This window comes from Conger conger, chromosome 14 (assembly GCF_963514075.1).
Source record: "Conger conger chromosome 14, fConCon1.1, whole genome shotgun sequence".
Classification (NCBI taxonomy): domain Eukaryota; kingdom Metazoa; phylum Chordata; class Actinopteri; order Anguilliformes; family Congridae; genus Conger; species Conger conger.
In genome coordinates this window covers 7,886,136-7,905,733 of record NC_083773.1, presented here as the reverse complement: position 1 = coordinate 7,905,733, position 19,598 = coordinate 7,886,136, and the positions used below count along the sequence as shown (strand labels likewise).

At 47.6% G+C, this 19,598-nt stretch overlaps 1 pseudogene; it reads right to left on the bottom strand.

Moving 5' to 3' along the window:
- The window catches only part of LOC133110115 (zinc finger and BTB domain-containing protein 46-like), a 28,345-nt pseudogene extending 10,694 nt beyond the window's left edge, over window positions 1-17,651 (bottom strand).
- Between the last annotated feature and the right edge of the window lie 1,947 nt (window positions 17,652-19,598).

The window sequence follows — 19,598 nt, the reverse complement described above, 5'->3', positions numbered from 1 at the left end:
AAAGCTCTACTGTATGTACTCAAATGTCAAATTTCCTCATAAATAAAAACAAATGCCTCAATATTCGGTGAAAAACTATGTTTTGCATGTGATGTGAAATTGTGAATACAGGGAACGCAGGAGCAAGAGGACAGAGCAGCTCTGAAACAGCCCAAGAACTCAGAGGTCACGTCCAGCAGGAGGAAAACAACGGGGAGGAGAGAAAGAGAGGAGTGAGAGGAAGAGTTTCTCCCTCCCTCCCTCCCTCTCTCTCTCTCTCTCTCTCTCTCAGTTTTTTAAACAAAGGAATGAGGCCTTTGAGAGGGGCGGGGAATGAAAAACAGAAATAAATCTATCAGACCCTGAAGGTGCAGAGGAGAGGAGAGGAGAGGAGAGGAGAGGAGATGAGAGATGGTGGGAGTGTTTGGAGGAGGAGTAGAGAGAGAGAAGCCAGAGGAGGCTGGAGGTAATCTGGGGAGTTAATGGCACTCAGGATGGCAGGAGTGTAAATGAACAGAGAGGAAGAGAGCGAGGGAGGTGGGCCATTTTGATTTTAAATCTTTCAAACCTTAATTTTAAAAACAAACCATTTTCTCCAGAATTAATTCACTTCAAGACATGATTGATCAGGAAGTGACAATGACTACACTTTACCTTCATTTTTTACACACGCATGAACACAACACAAATGTTCTACATGCAAAAATACCACTGCAGTTGTTCACAGTTTGTAAACTAGTTTGTAAACTAAGTGCTCCGGGAAGTCATTGTTTATTGTAATGCCAATTAAACTCAATTTGATTGGAATGGAAGTGAGAGAGAGAGAGAAAGAGCCAGGGTAATAGGTGAATGTGCTAGCAATTTCTCCAAAAAATTTCAACAAACAAAAACAAAAAACACTTCAAGATAACTTTCATCATGTGCTGCAAAGACACTCCAGGGGCCAGTTCCACAAAACAGAATGACTGAGTTAGTGACTACATCCAAATCTGGAACACGGACTGTAAAAAACAGTAAAAGTAAAAATAACTGTTCTGAGTTTTACTTTCTGTAGTTATCCGGCTAACACAGTAAACCAGCTTTGTGGAACGGGCCCTTGGACTGAGTAGAGACTAGAATACCACCTTAAGTTGTTGAACTCTTTGTTGTAGTATGGAAACAGATTCATCTAGCAAGTTTCTTCTTTGATTAAAAAATACTTTCCTTTTGCTGTCTTGGCAGCCTTACTTGAATCCAGGTGCCACACTTACAATACAAATAAGAGTAATCTTGTTCTCAGGTTAGACAATGAGCTCAAAAACACAGGACATTAATGTTCTTGTAAGAGCCCAAGAGTGGCAAGCTTTTTCTGGAACCCCAGGGGAGTGTCCATTGGTACTTAGTAGATTCATTTTGCATAAACTTGAGCTTAAAATATGCATCATCGCTTAAACAAAAGTCACGTTCTGGTTCACCAACAATACAGAGCACGGGGCGGTCTGTAGCGTAGTGGTTAAGGTACATGACTGGGACCTGCAAGATTGGTGGTTCGATCCCCAGTGTAGCGACAACATCCCCATAGCCGTTGAGCCCTTGAGCAAGGCCCTTAACCCTGCATTGCTCCAGGGGAGGATTGTCTCCTGCTTAGTCTAATCAACTGTACGTCGCTCTGGATAAAAGCGTCAGCCAAATGACATGTAATGTAATTTAATGTAAAAGCACACATAATCTAACTGCCACTGTGGTCTGTCAAGGGAGACAGCGGGGCACAGAGAGAGTTTAAGAGGAGAGACGAACACAAAGTGAGAGTTAAGACTTTGGGCCGACAGGGGAGGTGTGAGAGGAGAAGACTGGAGGTAGAGGGGGAGAGGGAGCAGCAGCAGTATCCTCTGACAGGTGGGAGTGGAACGTGAAAACATGGGAAGTAGATTGGAAGTAAACTCCCCCAGGCAATTCTGCAAGCGGTGTTTCTGAAGCAATCCTGGCAGCAATATGTGACAATACACCCCACACCCCAAATGAGTGTGGGACAAACCTGGAGGGGGGATTCGGGGAATGTGAGAGCTGAAGAAACAAAATTAGGAAAAGAAAACAAACGACCAACTCTAATGACCAACACCACTGACCTCTGGAACTTCAACATACTCCCAGTCCCCCCCCCACACACTGGCCTGACAGCCCGCCCAACCACTGCCACCTCTAACCAAGCTGCAGTCATTCAAACCAGGCTAAGAACGAACAGCTAGTAGAATCTCACAATCAAAAATGAGTCAACGATTCAAACTAAGCAGGTGATGGAGAAGCGGGCCAGGTAAGAGAAGCCACTTTGCACCTGACTTCCTGTAACGCTCCTCACTTCCTGTCCTCCTCTGTCCCATTTGTCCACAGACACAGTGGCATTGTCGGGGGCAGGTTGCCAGGTGATTTTAACAAGCTGAAATTAGGCCCACCACCATCTTGTGTGTCGGGGGGAGGGGAGACGGGGTTGTCACTACACTCACTGGTATAAATACAAAGGTGAGAGGAAGGATGGCGGTTAAGCAAGCATACATCCTGAAAAGGTAAAGTGCAACATTACTGTACATATATTAGTCAGTGAGAGAGGGTTTGTGATGCAAAAATAACCCCGAGAGACTACCATGCATGGGCTGAGAATTTCAGAGCAAACGCCCAATCAGGCCCATCCAATGAGTCTTCACCGAACGATGACCGTGTGTCCTTGTGCACTAGTCCGCCCTGCAGCGTTTGTGCCCTACCTGCAGTGTCCTGGCCGCTGTACCCCATGGGGAAGGCGGGGGAGCCGGCCTCCACAGCGCCCTCTGGCTGCGGCGTGATGTGGCGCACCGTGCTCTTGTTCTTGCGGTTCTTGCGGCGGCCGGGCGCGGAGGGGCAGCGCCACGCCGGGGGCGAGGCGGGCGCGGGGGCGAAGTGCCCCGGCCAGGCGTCCTCCTGGCTCTCCAGGCTCTTGGGGTCCGGGTCCTCGCGCCCGTAGGGGCCGCCGGAGCCCTCGGGGCCGCTGGCGATGGCCGAGTCGCCGGACGAGTCGGCGGGGCTGCTCCGGCGGGGCGGCCAGGGGGAGGAGCTGCGGGCGGAGCAGCCCAGCGAGGCCAGGGCCTCGGGGGCCCCGCCGGCCGGCCCCCCCGCGGCCGCGCCCGCCTCCTCCGCGGCCTCCGCGCGGGGGCTGATGTCCAGGGCCGCCTTGATGAAGGCGTGGCAGGCCTGGACGATGTCCGTCATCTGCAGGTAGCTGGCGGCCGACATCACCTCGATCACGTTCCTGCTGGTGAGGGCGAGCCGCGCCGAGTACACGAAGTCCAGGATGACGCGGAAGCCCGTCGCCGTGACGATGTCCAGGTGCGTGACGGTGGTGGCGGTGGCGGCGGCGGCGTGGGGGCTCCCGGGGACGCCCCCCGGAACCTTCCGCACCTGGCAGTACAGCGTTTTGAAGTAGCGGCTGCTGGCCAGCAGCACGTTCTTGTGCGCCCGGAACACCTTCCCCTCCACCACCACGCACGCGTCACACAGCACCCCGTGCTGCCTCTGCTCGTCCAGCTCGTGCAGGAGCTGCCTGTAATACGAGCAGATCTCCATCTCCTCCCTGCACTCCTTCATCTGACTCCAACTCCACTGGCACCTGCACATGCACACACACACACAGATACACACACACATACACACACACACACACAGATACACACACACACACACACACACACAGATACACACACACATACACACACACACAGATACACACACACATACACACACACACACAGATACACACATACACACAGACACACACACACACACACACACACACAGATACACACACACATACACACACAGACACACACATACACACACACACACACACACACATACACACACACACACACACACACACAGATACACACACACATACACACACATACACACACACATACACACAGAGACACACACACATACACACACACAGATACACACACACACACACACACACAGATACACACACACACACACACACAGATACACACACACATACACATACACACACACACACACATACACACACACACACAGATACACACACATACACACACACACACAGATACACACACACATACACACACACACACAGATACACACACATACACACACACACACACACACATATACACATACACACAGACATACATAGACACACATACACACACAAACACACACAGACATACACACACACACACACACACAGACACACACACACACATGTGCACACATACACACACATAGACACACACACAAAGCAAAAACAAGCGAATAAGCAAATTAAGCATTTTAGTGGCTCTCTAGATACTAATATAGAGTATACAGGAAGTGCACTTTCTTGTATCATAGCCCTTTTTCTTCTTCAGCTCAACAATATTGGCAAACCTGTTCAGCGCAGCACAAAGGAGCGATAATTGCCTTTCTGCTGTTACTGGTGCCTGTCAGATCTCATTAAATAAACAGTCCTGTAACAACATTTGATTTCAAAAGTAAACAATAACTTCAGGTTTTTGTTTTTTTTCTGGTGAGGAGTGTGGAGATCAACCTGATGCCCACACTCAGTAATGAACAGTCTGCCTGAAGACAGGGTTTCACTCAATTAGTTTCCTGACCCATGATGGGTCTAATTAAATATAGCTGTGGCAGGCAAATCCAGTACTTTCCTTTCAGTGCTTCATATCTCCTATGCATTATTCACAGGAAATAAATCCAGATAAACGCACAGTAAATGGGCACAATAGCTGCACTATCGATCCCTTGTAATGCATTTATAAAATTGCCGAATATTAATTCAATCGCTGTTAGAATTTAGGTTACTTTTGAGTAAGCGTTAGCATTGTGTTGTGCTGTAGAAATCCAACAGCTAGTTCAAATAATGTTCAGCGTATTTTACAGTGCAAAGGCCTACACGTGAACGTTGACAAGCATATGAAAAAATGTAAACGGAAAATTTAAATAAAGACGGTTCACATTCTGTGGGTTTTAAAAAGGAATTTACCCGTAGAACAGGGCTGTAGTTTGAATACTAGCCCCGTGGAGCCAAACCACTGATAGGATGAGCGTCGCCAAAGGGTCGCGACGCGTGTGTCCGGAGCGCAATCTGTCAGGTCCCGTTACGGATGACTACAGGCGACAGCTCGCTCACGCCGAAGCGACAGCGCCATTCGCTCCGGGGCTGGCGCACTTCAGATCGCGTTTATTAAAGTAATTCTCAGCATGATGCCTTGTAGGATCAAATAAATGTCCACCGCGTTTCCCGTGGCAACTTGCATAAACGCACCTTTCTCGCACGGCAATTTGCGCCACAGGTGATGCATTCAACCGCGCGAAACCAAGACATTGACGACAGTTTAAAAAATGTTTCTCTGTTTAAACCTTCTTGTAGGAGGCCTCTGATGAACAATATGTTGAAAAGTGAGCATTTTATGTTTTAGTGCAAATTTCTAGACAAGAAATGATCATATATGCTTCCTTGTAAGAATACTGAAACACACAGTTGTGCTATTTTCGGACCTAATCTTTATGGTTCATTTGCGACGCTAACATAAACACATATTAGGCCTTCATTCTCTTGGAACTCTTAAACTTAAATAATCACATCATTTGACTTCCTATGTCTGTATGTCTCCCTGTTCGGAGTGATACAGACTGCACAGTGCCACTCAAGGCACCAGTGCCACAGGGCTTGCAGGAAACTGCTCCCGTCTGTGATTTTAAATGGGAATTAAGAATGAATACCACTCAGTGACAAAACATGCACTGACACAGCATTTCCAGGTCAAAATGCGAAAAACCTCAATTCCCAGACACCATTTTAGCCGCACATTCTTTTGTAAAATGGTTTGCTGGCTGCCTAACACGACTGAGGGGGTGTAATGGAGCAGAGCAGCGTTGCATTTAAGCACAGTACTTCATAATCTCAGTTCAGTGAGTAACCAGCTACGTAACGAGATTGAATGAAAAAACAATGTAAACGTTCGTCTAACATAACACAGAAGTAGTGTAAATATGATGTCATGTATTGCTAACGGCCGTGCTCGGTTCAGTATATGAAATCTTCCCGTGACAAATGAAACTGACTGAACACAGGATGACGCAACAAACTGAAAGAGTTTCGGGAGGGGAGGAGAGGAGCGGCCCGCAGTAACACGCAGAGGGATGTGAGGGACAGGGCTTCTGCATCAGCAGAGTCCGTCTCACTGCGCTAATCACACGCGGACATTACAGGCCCAGATCTGGGACGACCGCGACGAACCCTGCTTTCATGTAATTGGGCTTTCCTTCCTTCCCTCTCTCTCTCTCTCTCTCTCTCTCTCTCTCTCTCTCTATCTATCTCTCTCTACTCTCTGAGAAGGAGAAAAGAAGGGGAAAAACTAAAAGAAGAAAAGGACGAATGCCGGTTCAGAACGGTGCATGGCAGACGTAGTGCAGGAGGAAGCTGCCCCAGGACCCAGATCACCCCTGGAACACGCACAGGGGCCTGACCTCACCCGTTTCAGCACACTCAACATTCATGCATATGCATCGGCTGATGGAAATCCATCAAAGCTGATGGAAAGGCACATAACTCCACAGAGCCCAGTGCTTCTAGAACCACATATCTCATCACATGCTAGTGGAATTTTTATTGCACTGAACAAAAAAAAAAAAAACACGTTGTGACAATAAAGGTTTATGAACAATCAAACATAATTTAAGAATTGCATTCTTTTCCTACATGCCTACCCTGACTGCAGGACCCAAACCCAGACCACGGGACCCAAACCTGCCTTCTGTTCCCCAGGACCCGAGTCTCTGGGGGTCACACTCACCCTGCTGTGTCTGTGTAAATACTCACGGCAGATAATCAATACATTCACATCCACATACACTTCATATGAGCACAGCCACGTCGGTAATTAGCGCAGTTAAAAAAGCAAGTGGGTGTAGGTGGAAATGACCACCTCCACTGGCTTCCTATTGCCGCACGCATCCGTTTCAAGGCCCTAGTGTTGGCATTTCAGGCTGCTAAGGGGACTGCCCCACCTTACATTCAATCCTTGATCACTCCCTACTCCCCAGCTAGACCACTCCGGTCTGCCAGCTCTGGTCGCCCTGTGGTTCCCTCTCTACGTGCACCTGACGGTCGAGCTGCACGTTCACGCCTGTTTTCCGTTCTGGTTCCTCAGTGGTGGAATGACTTGCCTACCACTGTCAGAACAGCAGAATCCCTCCACCTACTTCGACGCAGACTCAAAACCCACCTTTTTAAACTCTACCTTAGTCCTCCCTCCTGATTTCCCCTGCCCCTCCTTTCTGATATCCCTATAACCCCCCCCCCCCCCAAAAAAAAGAAGAAATGCACTTATGATGACAACTATGTTTAGAACAGCATTTCATGTGTATTTTGCTAGTTCTGGATGTGATGCTTTGACTTATGGTAGAACCTATGCACTTGTAAGTCGCTTTGGATTAAAAGCGTCTGCCAAATGACTAAAATGTAAATGTAAATGAATAAAAGGGCAATACTGCAATGATATCAGGGTGTCTTATTTCTTCCACACAGAAAATAGTTAATGGATGGAGCCAGGTCATGTGCTAGAGGCAGACAGTACAGTTGTCGTTGTTGCCTTGGTTACCCCCTCATTTGTCTCGGTGTTCTGTGTGATCTCCACTAGACTATATTATGTCTGTGTGTAAAACAAGGCATTCAAAATTGACTCTTTTATTTTATGTTATGTCTTCTGACAAAAAGCTTAGCCACAAGCGTATCCTTTGTGAGTCGTATATGGATGCTTTTTAAAAACTACAATGAAAATGCTGTGTGTGTGTGTGTATGTGCGTGTGCATGTGTGTGTACAGCACATGTACAGTGTGTGTCTCAGGACCTAGGAATAGAGTGGTTGCATTAAAAAGGCCAATGGGATAGAAAAAAGTGTTGTGATCAAGGATATTGCACTGATTATAAAATGTAATTTCCAGACTACTTACTGTATGCAATTATGAGCAGCACACTGGAAGAAAGCTCTAGAAGCTGGTGACAAGTGCCATGCTTCCTGGTATGAAATGTATAAGTTATGAGGATATTTAAGTGCAGATACTTAATCTTAAAAGTAGACATTGTTTAAATGATTAGTCTAAATGGGCTGAATCGCCAATTCTGATTATGTATTCTAATGTCTGTGTGTGTGTGGAGTGTGTGCGTGTGTGTGTGTGTGTGTCTCATCTCATCTGAGGATTAACCCTCCTATTATGTTCATATTTTATGACTGGTTTTACATTTGGGGTCAAACTGAGTCCAACAGTGGAAATAAACACAAAAATATTGTAATAGAAAAAATGTTGACACGTAGTGTGTTGCCTTCTTATTGTCTCCCAAATTACCAGCCTTTTATCCATAAATATGATAAAACATCTGTGAGAAACATCGCATTTTAGAGCATTTTAGAGGTACAGAAAGTGAAAGTTGGGCACCTGTATGGGAAGGTGCCACTAGAATCATTCACAAAGAAATCTGAGAAAATCATACAGTATCAATAAAAAAAAGAGAGGTCACACACCTAAGTGGAGGGACATAACAGGAGGGATAAACTGCAGTGAGACTCATTCCTGAAAGTGTGGGCATAGCCATGGCTGGCCGGGGCAGAGTCACCTGGTGGACAGGGCCCTCAAAGACAGAGACAGTGGCAGCAGAGCCCCCCCATCCTGCCCTCCCTCTCGCACGAACGGGGATATTTAAACCGCATGGGGGGGGGGGGGGGTTATTCTGAGGCCATGAACCACTTCCTGTAGCAGGGGCAGGAAATCCAGAGTTGCTCGCATTGGTGTTCGCTCTTCTGTTGCCGTGCCAACGACCCCTCTAAAAAAAAGTAGGGTGTGAGGCCTCTGCAAATCACCACAGCAACATGAAACGGCAGCCGGCAGAAGAAGCCGTGCCTGACGACCGCTCACTCCGCCATCGACACTTCAGCAGTGAGGGGAAAATCACCGGGGTCCCAAAAACACTGAGAGAGTGCTCCTGGCCTAATACTGTGACCCTGATCTCCGCACTAATTAACTCAATAATTCCCTGCGACGGCAGCCAGATCGGTCGCCACACCATCAGCCGAGGTGGAGAGGGAGAGATTAAATTAAATCAGGGGGTGACAAGGTGGCAGGTGGATAGAGCCAGGTGTGGAATTTAGCCAGGACACCGAGGAGCCCCCTACTCTTTGGCAACGAGTGTCATGGGATCCTTAATGGTCACAGCGAGTCAGGACCTCGGTTTAATGTCTCATCCGAAAGACGGCGTCTCCTACAGCACAGTGTCCCCATCACTGCACTGGGGCACTGCGGTTTGACCAAAGGGAAGATTGGCCCACCGACACCACTTCCAGCAGCGACTCAGTTTCCCCAGGAGGTCTCCCAGCCAAGTGCTAACCAAGCCCACACCCGCTTAGCTTCAGCCACTGAGCAGGTTGCATGATGTTGTAGGGAAGAATACATTTCCTGCTTCATTGTTCTTGGATGGTCACCTAACACCTCAATCATACTGAATGATCAAGGGGGGTTAGAAAGCCCATACTGGATGATCAAGGGGGTTCTCTGTCTGCTTTGCTGACAATGACCATTTGGTTTCCTTGGCCACATCGTATGCATACAAAATAATGTGTATTCGTCTGCCTGTCACCCAATCAGGGACAAGTACGTGCATTTTACTTCAGGAGGTTTGGGGCATAAATGCTCATTCCTTTCTAACATGATTTTGTAATTGAACTGCTTTGCTTTTACCCGGTATGCTTCATACTGTAATTAAAGACTGACGTTTTACTTCACAAAGGACCAAATTCCTACAATGGCATTGCTGCAAGTCAACACAAGATGCACAGACAACCCCGTCAACATTGTACCCAGTTACATAAGAAGGAGTCCACAGCTACGGGGGATCCAGTCTAAAGCTGGCAACCTAAAATCATACATTTAGAACATCGAGTAGTTCTCTGCCTTACCCATTTCATTGTCTAATCTTTTCCATATTTTTTTGTCTAACATGTCTGTGGGTACCAGAATTAAACCAAACATACAGTCATCTCACAGCACAACCGTACAACTCAACATGTTTGACACATAGCAGCCATATTGCTCCGGAACACTCACCACACATCAGTGTTGGGAAGAAAGGGAGTTATAGAGCTGATTGAAGTGGGTAATCAGGCAGTAGACTGAAAACGCCAGGCTTTGCCAGGGCAGGGAGCCCCCTCCCATTTACATTAAGTCCTAAGCCATCTTTAATGACTTCTCGATAACAAACACAAACAGACGTGTTTACTAGGTCAGGGGTTCCCCAACCCAGGTTCTGGAGAGCCACAGGGTTTTTTGTTTTTGTCTTGAAATCAGCAACCAATTCAGATCCAAAGAAACCAGATGATGTGAATTTACTGTGTAATGAACGGCTATAATTGACCAATTATATGCAGAGTAACAATGAAAACCTGCACACACTGCATGTCTCCAGTACAAAGGTTTCTCGATGCTGATTATGTTCCTCATTTAACACAGAACAATGCTAGGTGGCTTAGATTTTGTGAATAATTGAGCACAAGCAGTTTTAAAAGTGTTTCTCCAATGATGTGAAAATGTTTGCTGTATGGGAGGGAGGGGAGGAGAGGGGGTTGTCCAATGCATGCAGGCTACTTTCACCTCTTTGCATTTCAAAGCAAATAAACAAAACAAAGTAAGACAGAAGAGGATGAGGATGACATTCACGGGGAGAGAGAGGCTATATTTGGAGATCTTCACAGGGACAAATCAGGACTGTAATGAGCAGTCTTACTGCTGAAGGAACTTAAGCGCAGACAGACAAACAAACGGGAGAAAACAGAGAGCCAAGTAAATAAATGTATCATGACTGGGACCCGCAAGGTCTGTGGTTTGGTCCCCGGTGTAGCCACAATAAGATGGGCCCTTGAACAAGGCCCTTAACCCTGCATTGCTCCAGGGGAGGATCGTCTCCTGTTTAGTCTAATCAACTGTACGTCGCTCTGGATAAGAGTGATAATCTGGCTATTGGTAAGTAATTACATGTTGAGAGTGGGGCCAAAACCAACAGACAATGTGAGGCTACGATGCAAGTTTCCTGTTTCCTGCCTTCTACACAGAGTATATTTCAGTCTCTTCGTTAGAAAATGGAGCAGTCCGTCACACAGGAATGCTTTGGGGTCTGTAAGATGATGGACCTGTTTACACTTTTCCCTTTCTGCAACATATACCATGAGCTCCATTACATTTGGGACAAGGACTTATTTTTTCTTTTATTTGGCTCTGTACTCTAAAATACTGTGTGTTATCTGTAGGGTGTAAAATAATACATTGGCGGAGGTAATATGCTTTAGCTGTAGTGTTTCTTGCATGGAGTATGGATGGCACAGTAGTGACAGAAGAGGAAGGAGAGATTATTGAAAATTCGGGAGAAAAATAAAAGCTAATTTAGAGCTGCACCAGTGTTGTAGGTTGGTGCATCTTTGGCTGACATCGTGGAGAAGAAACAGGATTACCAAGCATCGTGGGTAAAATATACCCGCCGTGTAAGTCAAACAGACAAGGGAAGCCAATTTGGGACTCGGGGGAGGAGGGGAAGGCTGTGGGGTGGGTTTGGGGGGGGGGGACTTTAGGGGGATTTTTAAGGAGGTGAGTGCTTAAGGGAGGGGCATTTTGAGTAGTGTTTTAGGGGGAGGTTATGGGGGGCCAATGCTGGGTTGTGGGGGGTGTAGGGGGGCAGAGCTGGGTTGTGGGGAGGTGTAGGGGTGCTGGGTTGGGGGGGTGTAGGGGGGCAGTGCTGGGTTGAGGGGAGGTGTAGGGATGCTGGGTTGGGGGGGGGGTAGGGGGAAGGGTGCTGGGTTGAGGAGTGTAGGGGTGCTGGGTTGGGGGGGTGTAAGGGGCAGTGCTGGGTTGAGGGGGTGTAGGGGTGCTGGGTTGGGGGGGTGTAGGGGGGCAGAGCTGGGTTGTGGGGAGGTGTAGGGGTGCTGGGTTGGGGGGGTGTAAGGGGCAGTGCTGGGTTGGGGGGGTGTAGGGGTGCTGGGTTGAGGAGTGTAGGGGTGCTGGGTTGGGGGGGTGTAGGGGGGCAGAGCTGGGTTGTGGGGAGGTGTAGGGGTGCTGGGTTGGGGGGGTGTAAGGGGCAGTGCTGGGTTGGGGGGGTGTAGGGGTGCTGGGTTGAGGAGTGTAGGGGTGCTGGGTTGGGGGGGTGTAGGGGGGCAGAGCTGGGTTGTGGGGAGGTGTAGGGGTGCTGGGTTGGGGGGGTGTAAGGGGCAGTGCTGGGTTGTGGGGGGGCAAGTTGGGAGCCAGATGAAGCCCAGGTTGAGAGGCGGTGGGGGTCTTCCTGCCAGGCTTCACCTGCACTTTCAGAGAGAAATAAACCATTCAGCCCTGACAGCCACGAGCGCGAGCCCCCTTTATGCAGCTCTGTCCATCTCCTCTTTCTGTCCTCCACAAAGGACCGGAGATAGAGGGGGCGAGGGAGGGGGGCATGGGGGGAGAGGGACAGGTAGAGAGAGAGAGAGAGAGAGAGAGAGAGAGAGTGTGACAGAGAGAGGGGAAATGCAGTGCAGGGGGTGGGGGTGGAGAAAGAATGAGGAAGAAGAAAAAGGGAGGAAGAAATAACATGTGGCAGAGATAGAGAGAGAGAGAGAGGGGGAGGGGGAGGGGGAGAGTGTGGGGGAGAGAGGGAGGGGGAGGGGGAGAGTGTGGGAGAGAGGAAGAGAGTGAGAGAGTGTGGGGGAGAGAGGGAGAGAGAAGGAGGAAGAAAGAGAGTGTGGGGGTAGAGTGAGAAAGAGAGTGCGGGGGAAAGAGGGAGAAAGAGCAAGGAAGAGAGTGTGGGTGAGAGAAGGAGAAAGTGAGTCTGGGGGAGAGAGGGAGACAGAGAGAGAGAGTGTGGGGGAGAGAGGGAGAGAGAGAAAGAGTGTGGGGGAGAGAGAGAGAGAGGGGGCCGGATCCCATCTGATAGCTCATAAAGCCATTCTCTCTGAAGGGGAGTCTGGCAGCACAGAGACCCTTGGGTTTTACAGATAAGACTGAGTGAAGGAGATCTGGCTTCTTCTGCACTGCACTCTATTAGACAAGCCCCACTTTACCACCCAGCAATCCTTTTAACCCGCATTCACTGTTAGTGTGTTTGTGTGTGTGTGTGTGTCTGCATGTGTGTGCATCTGCGCATGCGTGTGTGTGTGTGTGTGTGTGTGTGAGTGTGTGTGTGTGTGTGTGTGAGTGTGTGTGTGTGTGTGTCTGCGTGTGTGTGCATCTGCGCATGTGCGTGTGTGTGTGTGTCTGCGCATGTGTGTGTGTGTGTGTGTGTGTGTCTGCGTGTGTGTGCATCTGTGCCTGTGCATGTGTGTGTGTGTGTGTGTGCGTGTGAGTGTGTGTGTGTGCGTGTCTGAGGGTCAGTATGCAATGTGTTTATTCCTTCATGCAGTAATGAAGTGCCGATACACAAAGATCCAACAAAGTCCATAACCTCACATAGCCCTGAGCTCCAATGCAAAACCGCAGTCAAATCATCAGCTTAGAAGTAAGTGTTGCCATGTTCAGTTGAACTCCTACAGCGCTGTACCCCTTTCGCACAAAGGCTTAGAAAAGTGGACCCCAGGCCAAAGCTCCAGAGGCTCGGAAGGGTTTGAGAAGGGGCCGAGGTGAGTTGTCCAGTTTCTGTTACAGATTTGGACCTTTCCCCAGTGTCTGTTGAACATACATACCCTTTCCTGGCATGGGGCAAACATAATCCGGGAAGAGAGTAAAGAGAAATGTTTAGGTTGGGTTTTTGGAATGGATGGACATCTACCAAGCTAGCTACCTCACCAGGCTCAACGAGAACACAACTTTGCCTGAAGGGATCAAGTTATAGACGTTTACATTTTTCTTTCAGAGGTATGCAAGGTTTAATTCATCCTGTCAATGAAAGCCATTCAACAAATCAGTTTGAAGACAATTTTCGTTGGCAGCCTACGTATCTACTCACTGGCTGTGGAAAGAGTTTAGAGAAAAGCTTAATTTTTTTCTGATTTGAAACACTGCCTACCATCCCGTGAATCTTCAGCAGTTACATTATGTCTATTAGTCTATTCAGTATAGGGTAGAATATGTGCCAAACAGATATGTTTACAAGCCTTCCGCTAAAAACATCATACTGCAATCCTCACTGGTGAACGAGAACAGTTTTTCTCTGATATATTCAAAGCTATTTTTCAATTCTGTATTTGAATATAGGTTGAGTTTCTTAAGCAGGTTGGTCACATTTGACTGTATTTTGCTCAATAAGTAGTTCCAGGGCTTTGGAAATATTGGGAAACCAGTATTTTTGGTTCATGTCATTGAACTGCAAATCTAGCAGTATGTGTACTACAGTAAATAGGGGGGCGTAACAATTAAATGTGTTAAACTAATCGTTCAAAAGACTGCAAATTCCCCATTCAGTGTGAGTGAAACACACAGAAAATGTATGGTCACATTTTATGTAATATCATTGAATGAGTATTTGTAATATCTGTTTCCGTGAGAGATTAAAGAAGCACTTGTCTCCTGTTTCGTTGTGTCTCCAGGAGCTATTATCTGTTACTGGGCTCCAACCTGTAACTAATTACGTATTTATTTTATATCTTATGCAGCTGTGGGTGAAATGAAATGTTTACAGTGGTCTGTAGAACACAGCACAGAACAGTACAGCATCCTGCCCTTTTCACAGGTAATCCTCAGGTTAGGGTGTGTGAGGTCAGCACCTGCAACACAGCTGCTATTTCTCTCTCCCCGGGGGGGACGACTGTGTGTGTGCGTGTGTGCGTGTGTTATTCCCACCTGTATTCACCATTATGAACACAAAGGACATAATCCCTGTCTGAATGGCTGTTCGGGGTGGTTGGGGTCTAATGTCAGAACACTTGACGAGGTGAGGGGGGGGGGGGGTACTTTAACTAGAGACGTCCATCTCACTTTGGTTTCGCAAACAGGCAGTGAAACATGAGATGAGGGTGGTCTATAAATATTCTCCTTGGCAGTAAATTACGGAAACTACCTGCAGGGGTCTTAATTAGTCCAATCACAAGCAACAGAGCACAGAGAAACTGACAAATGAGTAACTGTATTCAGGCATAATTTTTGTTTCATATTATTTTAATAACAGCTACACCAAAAATAGACACACAAACACACTGTTTGAAGTTGCACCCTAAAAGAACATCCACAGTTCCCATAAAATGAACAGAATGAGAGAGAGAATGGCCTGGATGAAGTGGCCGCAGCATGTAAACGTCTCATTGGTATAAGGGACATTGTGGAGCAGCATTGGCTCAGGTGGTAAGAGCAGTCGTCTGGCAGTCGGACGGTTGCCGGTTCGATCTCGCCCTGGGTGCGAGGAAGTGTGCCTGAGCAAGACACCTAACCCCCAAATGCTCCTGACGAGCTGGTCGGGGCCTTGCATGGCAGCCGATTGCTGTTGGTGTGCAAGTGTGTGTATGAATGGGTGAATGAGAAGCATCAGTTGTACAGTGCTTTGGATAAAGGCGCTCTATAAATGCCAACCATTTTCCATTTACCAAAAGGGAATCCAATCAGGGAATGAATCATGAGATAAAAAACACATAAGCAGGGCAGCATTCCTGACATCGTGAAGGTGTATGAACGCTTGCATCTCCTCCCACTCAGCAATTAGCAAATTTCTGATGGCCCATGGGTCTTATTGAATGTGTAGTTTTTTTCTGGAATGGATACTAGCTGCTGGCAGTGTCCCTGTGCTTGTGAAATCCAAAGTTAAGTCACTACATGATTTTAGAGGTATAAAATCTAGCTACTGTCCACTGATGGGTGGGTGAACCACTTTCGATTGCTTGGCCTTTGTACGGACATTTTCAATTGAACACAACACACTTTGTCAGGTAATTACTGTGGATGAGAAATGTGTATTATTTTCTCGAGTCTTAGGAAGTCAGAAAGGCACAGGCCTCTTCCACCACAAAGAGGACGACGGTATGACTTTTTGGGCCACACCTGTGAAGCGGTCACCCCTCCCCCGCATAATCCTGTAACTCTATACAACACCCCCCACACACCTACAATCAAACAGCCTGAAAGATGGAGAGTAGCTGTGTCACACACCCACACCATGCTCCCCACCACCACCAACACCCTCCCCCTATAGCAGCGTGTTCCTCTTGAGACATTTTTGCGTTTTATGTGTATTTTATGTATTTTTCTGACATATGCCATTCCGATATGCCGATGTAGGATAAATTGGTCAGCCACAAACTCCTCAAAACCAAAAGTCGTGGTTGAACAAAACGCTAAGAACAATGCGGTTTGAGAACTTCCCTCAGTCCCTCAAGTAATACATTTTTATATCATTACAAGTATTTCTTAAAACATTTAAAAGCGCATGGTGTTCCACAAAAACCACCCATTCCGTTTCGTCTTTGTTGCAGTTAGGCAACACTTCTCACCTGAACAGGCGGATGGTAGCGCGTGCAGTCCTGTCAGTGGGCACTACAGGAGAAAATGGAGGAGGAGCAGAGAATTGCGAGGTTTCAGGGGGCAGAGGCAGACCCATGGCTACCCCGAAAAATAGAGCGCAGGGTTCAGATTAAATACCGGACCATCCCTCTTCAGTGGCAGCTACCGTAGTACCGAAGGGCAAGCGGAGCAGTCACATACAACGGAGCTATAATGTTATGAGAAAATACAACTACCTAACGCACCAACTGAAACTAACATAACCTTATCTTGTCTGTCCTGATGAGGGGTAGGGTATAGTGTTGACGCAGCACAAATTTACGCGGAAAAAAATCCGTTTTGAAGACCCCCGTCTTCTTCAAACAGGGACCAATTGACAGCCCAGAGGACGGACCAGTTGCATTACCACGACGGAAACTTGGTAAATTGACTTTTACCATTGAAAATCGCTCGGGGTGGGGTGGGCGATGGGGGGCTGCGTCGGAGTCGTGTCGGGTGACACGGCGTAGCCACCAAGCTCCTCAAACGATAGTAGGATAATGCACGTCTACGCTTCACTAAAATTGCTAGAGATGCTCAATGTAATATCGACCAGCATCCTTCTTCACCAGCATGTATCAACATGACGACAGCGAGAAACAAGAGCTGACAGTTTGCTGCTCCACGCGACAATATAACAGACAATATAAACTCTGGATGGGTAGGTATACGTGCCTATTTCTGTACAATGACATCCAAAAAAAATGCATTTAACAGCTGCGACTCCACTCAAACGCGCTACGAGATTGAGATGTGAGTGTCAAAACCGATGCGCCTTCGTTATAAAACTCACGCTGCCTCTTTAACTTGTGTCACAGTCGGATAGACGGCTACATCAGAGTTATTATGTTTAAAACCAATAATATCGCACGATATTTACGACGACCGCGGACCTCGCCGTTAATAAAATTACGCCTAAACGCGAGCGCAAGACAGAAATACTGGTTCAATTTGGCAGTAAAAACAAAGTGATAACAACAGAGGTGCGAATGAAAACGCAAGACAGACTTACCTGTTAACCCATGGATGTGGATAGGTCCAATTTAGACTGATTTAGCAACAATGGGTGGACGGTTCGTTATGAAGTAGGCTATTATCCTTTTTATATGCTTTTGTCCGTGCGCCTACTGCCTCCTCTCCCCTTCGATACAGAACGCCCGCTCTCTTTCTCTGTGTCTCTCCTGCCTGTCCTTGCCTCTGGTTGAAACAAACATCTCTCGCTCTCTCTCGCTCGCTCTCTCTCTCTCTCTCTCTCTCTCTCTCTCTCTCTCTCTCTCTCTCTAAAAGTGAATTGCATACAGGTCAGTACTCACTGAATGAGACCTGCACAGGAAGTGAGGCGCGGCCGCACGTTTCGCTGTCACAGAGCGCCGGGCACAGCCTTGCGCCAACAACCTCAGTCTGTCTGTGCAATTTGTGTTACTAGACGCCGCAGTGTACACCAACGACGACTGTGAGTTCATAGCCTATTACACATGCCCATAGGCGTAGGTTTCATTTCGACTTTAGGAGACGCACTGTTGGGCCACCCAGTTTCACGCGCTCAAACGTTAAGTCTCTCAAGCATCTACTTCCAAATATAGCAATGAATTCATGTAAAAATGTTGGGGGTGACATGTTTCACTGTCTTATTTTCTTTTTTAGGATAATGCTGAATAATGATAATATTGATCATGATGATGACTATTATTATTATTATTATTATTATCATTATTATTATTATTACTATTATTACTATTGTTTATGTATAATTTCCAGCACTACAGTAAGAAAGGGGCATTGTCAGTGGGATATGCCCACAGCCTGCATGCAGGGCGGCCGGTAGTGTAGTGGTTAAGGTAAAGGACTGGGACGCGCAAGGTTGGTGGTTCTAATCCCGGAGTAGCCTCAATATGATCCGCACAGCCGTTGGGCCCTTGAGCAAGGCCCTTAACCCTGCATTGCTCCGGGAGAGGATTGTCTCCTGCTTAGTCTAATCAACTGTACGTCGCTCTGGATAAGAGCATCTGCCAAATGCCTATAATGTAATGTAATGGATATCCAGCTATTCCCACACCTAGCCTATCAGGCTAGTCCTCACTGAGCTGTCTCAATTTACCCAGTTGTTGGCTAAGACGCTAGCTTTCTCACCAGACAACCTCCCTGCCCCATAACCCCTACCCCTCATTCCTCATTCTGCATTCCCTCCACTTGTAAATGATGACCAACAACCTACTCCCTGGATCCTATCCCCTCAGCCCTTCTCCTCATCCCCCTTCTAATCATCTCATCCCTGGGTGAACTCATCAAGTAGCTGTGTCCTTGTAGTCTTCACACAAGCATTGTGCCACCCGCCTGCTTCAGTAACCTAGCATTGACCCCTGTCTCCTGACATCCCAACAAATAAATGTGAAATAACAAAGATAAGAATCACCTTTGGCAAGCAAACTAATGTCGCTGCTGCAGAACTAACTGCCAAGAATTCAGACCAGTGTCTCCTTGGCATAGTACAGTTTTCCCATCACAGGAAGAAGAGACTTGGATCTAATGAGAGTTTGGAGGTGTTATAGCTGCTCTTGTAGTCCTGAAGTCATTCACATTTACATTACATTGCATTACATTAATGGCATTTGGCAGACGCTCTTATCCAGAGCGACGTACAGTTGATTAGACTAAGCAGGATCCCCAGGGTTAAGGGCCTTGCTCAAGGGCCCAACGGCTGTGCGGATCTTATTGTGGCTACACAGGGATTAGAACCACCGACCTTGCGCATCCCAGTCGTTTACCTTCACCACTATGCTACAGGCCGCCCCCAGTCACCTCCTTGCCTCGCCTCCTTCTGCTCTCCTCTTTATAGGTCTGTTCCCAATGGCTTTCCGGGAAACCCTCTTTCAAGGGAAAACCCCGACCCCGAGTTGACCCAGCCTCCCTGGACCCATCACCCTCTGACCTGAGTGGGAAAAGTCGGCCAACGGTCATCTGGCAGCCCCGCTGGGCGCGGTCTGCATGCAGCCGCATACAAGCGGTCCTCCTTTGACTCCTCTCTATGGCAGTTCAGTGATGGCGCGTAGGGCTGGGTGGCTGAGTGTGCTTTGAAGGAAAGCCCTGGGTCTGTTTGAAGCCTGTGTGCT